Below are 7642 nucleotides of genomic sequence, written 5' to 3'. Positions count from 1 at the left end.
GAGCGGGGTCCACGTCCCGCACCTGAGCCGCCTCCAATATAGGTGATTGGGGAGGGGGGTGTAGCACAGGTGCCGTCGTTGACGGCAGCCACCCTCCCTTCCCTCCCCTTTTTGTTTAGGGGGTATTTCTATTTATTTTTTGTAGTATTGGGGGATTTTTTTTCTTTTTTTCTTTTAAATTGCATTCCGGGGTCTGCACCTTTAGGGGGGGGGTGGTACTGTCACGTCCTGACCAGCAGAGGGAGTAGTTGTTTAGTATTTGGTCAGGAAGTGGCAGAAGTTGTGTGTTGTATGTAGTTTCTAGTTGTTCTGTTTCTGTGTTAGTCTTGTGACTCCTGATCAGGAACAGCTGGGTATTGTTGTTCCTGATTGGGAGTCATATATTAGGAGTGTGTTTTTCACCTGGGGTTTGTGGGTTGTTGTTTTAGCACTGCTTTATGTTAGCCTGCTAACTGTTCCTGTCGGTCTATTGTTTCTTTGTTTTTTGTGTTCATTTTATTCTAATTAAATAGAAAGATGAGCATTCACATCCCGTCTGCGTTTTGGTCATCCATTCACCACGACAGCCGTTACAAACACTCCTGCTGTTTTTCGCCCAGAGACAGGAGAGCTCTCATTCCACTTTCTGGCGCCTTCTTAGAGCCAATGGAAGCCTTAGAAAATGTCACGTTACAGCAGAGATGCTGTATTTTTGATAGAGATGCCCTAGAAGGACAACAAATTGTCAGACAGGGCACTTCCTGCATGGAATCTTCTCAGGTTTTGGCCTGCCATCTGAGAAACTACAGAGTGTTTTCTATCCAAATCTACTAATTATATGCATATTCTCGTTTCTGGGTAAGAGTAGTAACCAGTTTAAATCGGGTACGTTTTTTATCCGGCCGTGAAAATACTGCCCCCTAGCCCCAACAGGTTAAGAGTATGCATCCTAATCTCAGCGTCGTTACCTGTATAAAAGACACCTGGGAGCCAGAAATCTTTCTGATTGAGAGGGGGTCAAATACTTATTCCCTCATTAAAATACAAATCAATTTGTAACATTTTTTACATGCGTTTTCCGGATTTTTTGGTTGTTATTCTGTCTCTCACTGTTCAAATAAACCTACCTTTAAAATTATAGACTGATAATTTCTTTGTCAGTGGGCAAATGTACAAAATCAGCAGGCGATCAAATACTTTTTTCCCTCAATGTATCATCCTGGTTGTCACACCCTGATCTGTCTCACCTGTCTTTGTGATTGTCTCCACCCCCCCCCCCCCCAGGTGTCGCCATCTTCCCCATTATCTCCTGTGTATTTATACCTGTAATGATTTCGTTAGGAGAAGTATCGGAGTCAGGCGCAGGACACAGGGATGAGTGCAAACAAAACGTGTTTACTGAAAACCATAATAAAACTTCTCCCACAGCAATAATACATGGTTGGGAGAAACACCTCCAACAACCGCAAAACAGGAAACAATCACGGACAAGACAAACAGGAAAGCCAGAGGGTTAAATAATGAACAAAATCATGGAATCATAAACAGGTGTGTACAATTAAGACAAAACCAAACGAACAGGGAAACATAGATCGGTGGTGACTAGTAAACCGGTGACGTCGACCGCCGAACGCCGCCCAAACAAGGAGAGGGGCCGACTTCGGCAGAAGTCGTGACAGTACCCCACCTGACGCGCGGCTCCAGCAGCGCGCCGACACTGGCCTCGGGGACGACCCAGAGGACGGGAAGCAGGGCGATCCAGACGGAAGTGGTGAAACTCCTGGATTAATGATGGGTCCAGAATGTCATCCGCCGGTACCCAGCTTCGCTTCTCCGGACCATACCCCTCCCACTCCACGAGGTACTGAAGGCCCCTCGCCCGACGTCTGGAGTCCATAATGGCTCGTACTGTGCGGGATGGAGGAACCTCCTGCACCTCAGACTGCTGGAGCGGACCAGCCACCACCGGCCTGAGGAGAGAAACATGGAACGAGGGGTTAATATGATAATCAGGGGGGAGTTGTAACCTATAACAAACCTCGTTCAGTCTCCTCAGGACTTTGAATGGCCCCACAAACCGCGGGCCCAGCTTCCGGCAGGGCAGGTGAAGGGGCAGGTTTCGGGTCGAGAGCCAGACCCGATCCCCCGGTGCATAATCCAGGGCCTCACTGTGGTGGCTGTCGGCACTTGCCTTTTGCCGCCTGGTGGCTTGTTGAAGTCGTACATGGGCAGCGTTCCATGTCTCTTCCGAGTGCCGAAACCATTCATCCACCGCAGGAGCCTCATTCTGGCTCTGATGCCATGGTGCCAGGATCGGCTGATAACCTAGCACACACTGAAAAGGGGTAAGATTAGTAGACGAGTGGCGTAGGGAATTTTGGGCCATCTCCGCCCAGGGGATAAACGACGCCCACTCCCCCGGCCGGTCCTGGCAATAGGACCGCAGAAACCTACCCACCTCTTGGTTGACTCTTTCCACCTGACCGTTACTCTCAGGGTGAAAACCTGAGGTAAGGCTGACCGAGACCCCCAGGCGTTCCATAAACGCCTTCCAGACTCTAGACGTAAATTGGGGACCCCGATCAGAAACTATGTCCTCAGGCACCCCGTAGTGCCGGAATACATGGGTGAATAGAGCCTCCGCAGTCTGTAGAGCCGTAGGGAGACCGGGCAAAGGAAGGAGACAGCAGGACTTAGAAAACCGATCCACAACAACCAGGATCGTGGTGTTACCCCGTGACGGGGGAAGATCCGTCACGAAATCCACCGATAGGTGTGACCACGGTCGTTGTGCAACGGGAAGGGGTTGTAATTTCCCTCTGGGCAGATGTCTAGGTGCCTTGCACTGTGCGCATACCGAACAGGAAGAGACATAAACCCTCACGTCCTTAGCTAACGTGGGCCACCAGTACTTCCCCGCAAGACAGCGCACCGTCCAACCTATACCAGGATGACCAGAGGAGGGTGATGTGTGGGCCCAACAGATCAAACAATCGCGAACATCAAACGGAACGTACACGCGCCCAACGGGACACTGGGGAGGAGTGGGTTCTGCACGTGACGCCTGTTCGATGTCCGCGTCCACCTCCCATACCACCGGTGCCACCAGGCAAGAAGCTGGAATTATGGGAGTGGGCTCCGTGGACCGCTACTCTGTATCATACAGCCGGGACCGTGCGTCTGCCTTCACGTTCTGGGAACCTGGTTTGTAGGAATAGGGTGAAAACAAAGCGTGTGAAAAACAGGGCCCACCTTGCCTGGCGAGGGTTCAGTCTCCTCGCTGCACGAATGTACTCCAGATTTCGGTGGTCAGTCCAAATGAGGAAAGGGTGTCTAGCCCCCTCAAGCCAATGTCTCCATGCCTTCAGAGCCCCGACAACAGCCAACAACTCCCTATCCCCCACATCATAGTTTCGCTCCGCCGGGCTGAGCTTCTTCGAAAAGAAAGCACAGGGGCGGAGTTTTGGTGGCTTACCCGAGCGCTGAGATAGCACAGCCCCTATTCCAGCCTCGGACGCGTCCACCTCAACTATGAACGCTAAAGAGGGATCAGGATGCGCCAGCACTGGACCCGTGGTAAACAGAGCCTTCAGGTTACCAAAAGCCCTGTCCGCCTCAGCCGACCACCGCAATCGCACCGGTCCCCCCTTCAGCAATGAGGTAATGGGAGCCGCCACCTGGCCAAAACCCCGGATAAACCTCCAGTAGTAGTTGGCAAACCCTAAAAACCGCTGCGCCTCCTTTACCGTGGTTGGAGTCGGCCAATTACGCACGGCTGAAATGCGGTCAGTCTCCATCTCCACCCCTGACGCGGACAAACGGTACCCTAGGAAGGAGATGGATTGTTGAAAGAACAGACATTTCTCCGCCTTGACGTAAAGGTCATGCTCCAACAGTCGACCAAGCACCATGCGTACAAGAGACACATGCTCAGCGCGGGTAGTAGAGTATATTAGAATGTCATCTATATACACCACTACACCCCGCCCGTGCAGGTCCCTGAAGATCTCATCCACAAAGGATTGGAAGACAGATGGAGCATTCATTAACCCATACGGCATGACGAGGTACTCATAGTGCCCAGAAGTGGTGCTAAATGCCGTCTTCCACTCATCCCCTCCCCGGATACGCACCAGGTTGTATGTGCTCCTGAGGTCCAATTTTGTGAAGAAGCGCTCCCCGTGTAATGACTCTGTCATACTAGCGATGAGAGGCAGCCGGTAACTGTATTTTACAGTAATCTGGTTCAAACCTCGATAGTCAATGCACGGGCATAAACCTCCATCTTTCTTCTTCACAAAAAAGAAACTCGAGGAGACAGGTGAAATGGAGGGCCGAATGTATCCCTGTCCCAGAGATTCGGTGACATATGTCTCCATCCTGTGACAGAGGATACACATGACTCCTGGGAAGTGCAGCGCCCACCCGGAGATTTATCGCACAATCCCCAGGTCGATGGGTTGGTAATTGAGTCGCCTTCTTTTTACAGAAGGCGATTGCCAAATCGACATATTCGGGGGGAATGTGCATGGTGGAAACCTGGTTTGGACATTCCACCGTAGTGGCACCTAAGGACACACCTACACACCTCCCTGAACACTGACAGGACCATCCCTTGAGAGCCCTCTGTTTCCACGAAATAGTAGGATAATGAGAAGCCAAACAGGGAAGACCCAACACAACAGGAAACGCAGGAGAGTCGATCAGAAAGAGACTAATTCTCTCCTCATGGCTCCCCTGCGTTACCATAGCAATGGGAGCTGTGACCTCCCTAATTAGCCCCGACCCCAAAGGACGACTATCTAGGGCATGTACAGGGAAGGGAACATCAACGGAAACAATAGGAATCGCTAATCTATAGGCCAAGGACCGATCAATAAAGTTCCCAGCTGCGCCTGAATCTACTAGTGCCTTATGCTGGGAATGCGGGGAAAACCCCGGAAATCCTATCTGGTCTGGGTGAGTCGTGTGTCTACTCACCTGAGATGAACCACCAGTGTTCCGCCTACCACCTCGACTTCCTGGAGAACCTCCCCAGCACCGACCAGCAGTGTGCCCTCTGTGGCCACAGCTAGTGCATGGAATGGTTCCCCCTCCGGAATCCCTCGTACCAGCCCCTCCCAACTCCATCGGTGTTGGGTCTAAGGGGCTGGGGGATGGAACCAACGGACCCCGATCCGGACGTCCGAGGGAGGCCAACAGGTTATCCAGCCGGTTAGATAAGTCCACCAGCTGGTCCAGGTGGAGGGTGGTGTCCCTGCAGGCTAGCTCCCTACGAACGTCCTCTCGCAAACTACACCTGTAGTGGTCGATCAGGGTCCGCTCATTCCATCCCGCACCCGCCGCCAGAGTTCTAAAGTCCAGCGCAAACTCCTGAGCGCTCCTCATCCCCCGTCTTAAATGCAACAAGCGCTCCCCCGCCGCTCTCCCTTCCGGTGCATGATCAAATACTGCCCGAAAGCGGCGGGAGAAGTCCTCGTAGTTATCCAGAGTCGGGCCTTCCCCTCCCCAGATGGCGTTGGCCCACTCCAGGGCTTTACCAGTCAGACAGGAGATGAGGGCACTCACTCTCTCGCGTCCCGAAGGTGCCGGCTGGACAGCCGCCAGGTAGAGCTCCAACTGGAGTAGGAACCCCTGGCACCCGGCAGCTGTTCCGTCATATGCTCCCGGGAGCGAGAGCCGAATCCCACTGGATACTGATGACGGATGGGTGGGCATGGGTGTATGATGAGGTGCGGGAGGCGGTGGAATGGCTGGGTCGAAGGGAAATCCTCTTCTCTCAAATCTCTCCATAGTCTGCAGCAGGCGATCCATGGCTGTCCCGAGATTCTGTAACATTTTCGCGTGCTGCTGGACGCGCTCCTTTACTGGAAGAGGAGGGCTGGCTGCTCCTGCTGACTCCATTATAATGGTCTGTGATTCTGTAATGATTTCGTTAGGAGAAGTATCGGAGTCAGGTGCAGGACACAGGGATGAGTGCAAACAAAACGTGTTTACTGAAAACCATAATAAAACTTCTCCCAGAGCAATAATACATGGTTGGGAGAAACACCTCCAACAACCACAAAACAGGAAACAATCACGGACAAGACAAACAGGAAAGCCAGAGGGTTAAATAATGAACATAATCAGGGAATCATAAACAGGTGTGTACAATTAAGACAAAACCAAACGAACAGGGAAACATAGATCGGTGGTGACTAGTAAGCCGGTGACGTCGACCACCGAACGCCGCCCGAACAAGGAGAGGGGCCGACTTCGGCGGAAGTCGTGACAATACCTGTGTTCTCTGTTTGTCTGTTGCCAGTTTGTTTTGTTCATCCCTGAGCCTGCCTGACCATGTTCGATTGAATAAAATGTTGTTACTTCGACACTGTCTGCACCTGGGTCTTACCTTCAAACCTGATAGTACGAACTGGCCATGACTGACCCAGCAGACCCGGCCAGCGGTGCAACACCATCTCCTCCCAAGGAGCCACCATCGGTAGGCACGAGGAATTACTTCGTGGCCTTATGGAGGGGATCCAAAAGTTGGCTGAACGCCATGACCGGGCGTTGGACATTTTGCTGGAGCAATTTCACGGGTTGTCTGGAAGGCAGCCTACCACGGTGGTAACCTCACAGCCCTTCAGTGACTGAGCTGTTAGCAGCACCATCTCATTGGTCACTCCACCTTCTCGGGAGCCCCACTTACCTCCACGAAACGCTTCAATGGAGAGCCAAGCACCTGTCGTGCGTTTCTAGCTCAGTGTGCCCTCATCTTCGAGCTTCAGCCCTTATCCTTCCCCTCGGATCACTCCAAGATAGCCTACCTCATCACACTGATGTCCAGGAGGGCTCTCACCTGGAATACTGCTGTATGGGAACAACAGCCGGCCATATGCGTTAGCCTTTTAGGGGTTCGTGGGAGAGGTGAAGAAGGTTTTTGATGTCCCGTCCTCCAGGAGAGAAGCTGCCCGGAAGCTAATACAGCTTCGGCAGGGCTCCCGCAGTGTGGCAGACTATGTGATGTATTTCCGCACATTGGCAGCGGCGAGTGCTCGGAACCAGGAAGCGCTGTTCGATATGTTCCTGTCAGAGTGTCAGAGGAGGTCAAGGATGAGCTTGCTGCTCGGGAGTTAACTACGGATCTCGATTCTCTCATCGCTTTGACCATCTGAATCGATGGGCGATTACGGAAATGACAGAGGGAGAGGATAATTGATTTCACTCGCACGTACAGGGAATCCACCTTGCCTCCGAGTCATCCCTGAAGTCCCCGACGGTCCCGTTGCCGAGAGAACCAGAGGCTTCCCGACGTCCCCCGAGAGTCGCCAAAGACGGCTGAGTCACCGCTTCCCGAGCCTATGCAACTAGGCAGAGCTGGGTTGTCGCCAGCGGAACGGCAATACAGGACCAACATGAAGAGTTGTCTGTATTGCGGGACTCTTGGTCATTTTGTGTCCTCTTGTCCTTTAAAAGACCAGGCTCACCGGTTGGAGCGAGTACTCTGGTAGCCCATATGGAGAACTTTTCAGTTTCCCTTGCTCGCAACCCTTTTCATGCCATTCTGCTGTGGGGAAACCAGTCTAAATCTCTCTGGATCCTCATTGACTCTGGGTCCGATGAGAGTTTTTTGGGCGCCACACTGGCTTCCGAGCTGAACATCCCCACTTAGCCCCTC

Source organism: Salmo salar, chromosome 04, assembly GCF_965601325.2.
Source record: "Salmo salar chromosome 04, fSalSal1, whole genome shotgun sequence".
Classification (NCBI taxonomy): domain Eukaryota; kingdom Metazoa; phylum Chordata; class Actinopteri; order Salmoniformes; family Salmonidae; genus Salmo; species Salmo salar.
This window is presented reverse-complemented; position numbering follows the sequence as displayed.